This window comes from Taudactylus pleione, unplaced genomic scaffold (assembly GCF_031769625.1).
Source record: "Taudactylus pleione unplaced genomic scaffold, aTauple2 ptg001271l, whole genome shotgun sequence".
NCBI lineage: Eukaryota > Metazoa > Chordata > Amphibia > Anura > Myobatrachidae > Taudactylus > Taudactylus pleione.
Window position 1 is genome coordinate 134,877 of NW_028285671.1, and position 2,538 is coordinate 137,414.

The following is a 2,538-nucleotide window of genomic DNA, read 5'->3' on the forward strand; positions in this document are numbered from 1 at the left end:
AGTCCAATGCCAGGAGAGCCGCAATTTTGGAAGATATTAGGGCTAAAGGGGGGGATTTAATTTGTTTACAGGAGTGTGGCATATGTGAAGCTCCTAAACAAGATGAATGGCCACATGGTGCTGCAATATGGTCTGGTTCTGCATTAAATAGAAATGATGGCGTGGGGGTATTAGCCCAGAGTAGGGAGATTTCCTTTGAATCCTATGTCATTATTGAGCAGGGTCGTTGCATTTTGGTTCATATTTGTTTTAGAGGGATTAAATTAAGGGTCATTAATGTTTATGCGCCAGTTAATTTGATTGAGCGCAAAGAGTTGTTTGAAAAGATTGTATATTTTTTACCAGGTAAAACACCTGTTATTTTGATTGGTGACATGAATTGTATAATTGAGGTGCAGGGAAGGCAGAGCGTTTGTACGAGTAAGGTGGATGTGACTGGTAATATGTTAAAAAGAATGATTGTGGATTTTGATTTAGTGGATGCTGCAAGTGTGTGTACTGGTGGTAAACCATTATTTACTTATAAGGCTGATAGAGGAATGATTGAGTCTCGTTTGGATTACGTTTTTGTTACTAAAGTTTTGAAGTGTATTAGTTTTGTGCAAGTGAGTGTGTCTTACTCTGATCATGAGTGTCTGATATGTAAGGTAGAATGTAAGAATGGTGTGAGGCATGGGAAAGGTGTGTGGAAGCTGAATGTACGGTTGCTTGAAGATGACCAAGTTAGAAAACATTTCTTTAAAAATTATGCTAAATGGCAGATGTGTAAAAGTGAGTTTCTGAATGTGCTTGATTGGTGGGAATGGGTGAAGATGAAAGTGGGTGTGTTTTTCAGAAGAAGTGGCCATATTGTGGCTCGGCGCAAGCGTAATAGGTATGAATGGTTGAATAAGAGATTGTGGTTTTTGTATAGGATGAGAGAAATGGGGCAAGAGGTTGCAGATGATATTAAGGCAGTGAGGTTTGAGGTGAATAAGATGTTGGAGGAGAGGGGTAGACAGATTATATATAGTGCAAAAGTTGAACATATGGAGAAGGATGAAAGATGTAGCAGGTTTTTTTTCAAAAAGATATGTGGAGGGTCTAAGGTTATGGATGTGGTATTGGATGATAGTGGTATGGAAGTGGGTGCGGAAGATGTTATGTTTGAGGTTGAGAAATTTTATAAGAAATTGTATGAATGGAAGGTGGGGGATGGAGATATGCAGAGTGAGGTGCTGAGTGCTGTTAGTGAGAAAGTCAATATGGGTGATTGTGATTTATTAGTGAATGATATGTCTGAGGATGAGGAGAAAGATGTATTGAAGAGCATGGGGAGGAATAAATCTCCTGGTAAGGATGGTTTGCCTGTTGAATTTTATATGAGTATGTGGGATGTTGTGAAAGTTGATTTGGTTGAAGTCATGCGTTATATTTTTGTGAATGGCTGGATGAATGATTCTATGAAAGAAGGTGTGGTTGTTTTAATTCATAAAAAAGGTGATAGGCGGTGTTTGGCAAATTGGAGGCCTATTACACTATTGAACTCCGATTATAAGTTGTTTGCAAAGCTGATAGCATGTCGTATGAGAGTGGTTATTAGTCAGGTGATTGGTGAGGAGCAGGTATGTGCGGTCCCAGGACGTCGTATGCATGATAATTTAATGTTGTTGCGTGATATGATAGGTGATTGTCTAGTAAGAAAGCAGAAGATGTATGTGATGGCGCTTGATTTCGAAAAAGCATATGATAGAGTGTCTCATGTATTTATGTTTAATGTTCTGGTGCGGATGGGTTTTCCTGGGGAGTTTGTGAATAAGATTAGATGTTTGTATGCAGGTGCTTGTAGTAGATTGTTGGTGAATGGGTATTTGAGTGAGCATGTTAGTATTGAATCTGGGGTACGTCAGGGTTGTCCTTTGTCTCCTATTATGTTCATTTGTGTGCTTGAGCCTTTGTTATGTATGTTGCGTAGGGATAAGGTTGTTAGAGGTTTTTTGGTGCCTGGAAGTAATGGGAGATGTGTGAAAACACTAGCTTATATGGATGATGTGGTTGTTGTGGGTGGAAGTAAGGTTACTTTGGACAGAGCAAAATTATTAATACAGTTGTTTTGTGGGGCATCTGCCTTTAAGGTTAATTGGGACAAGTCCAAAGTGAAAGGGTTTGGGGACAGTAGTGTGAGGGATAGTCAGATGGAGTGTGTGTCAGGTGGGATAAAGGTGTTAGGGGTTATTTTTGATGAGTGTCTGAATGGTAAGGAAAGTTGGGATGAAGTAGGGAGGAAAGTGGCTAAAAAGCTTAACTTTTGGAATTTAAGGAAATTGACTATGTTTGGGAAGGTTCTAATTATTAAAGCAGTGGTGTTACCTATGTTATTGCATATTGCAAATGTGTTTCCGCCAGGTTCCCGGGGTGTGAGGAAGATTAATAGAATGCTGTTTCTTTTCTTTTGGGGATGTAAGATGGAGCGTCTGAAACGTGAACATGTGATGAAAGAGTGGCAGAATGGAGGTATGAGGTTTCCAAATTTAGAAGTGTATTTTGGGTTGAATTATA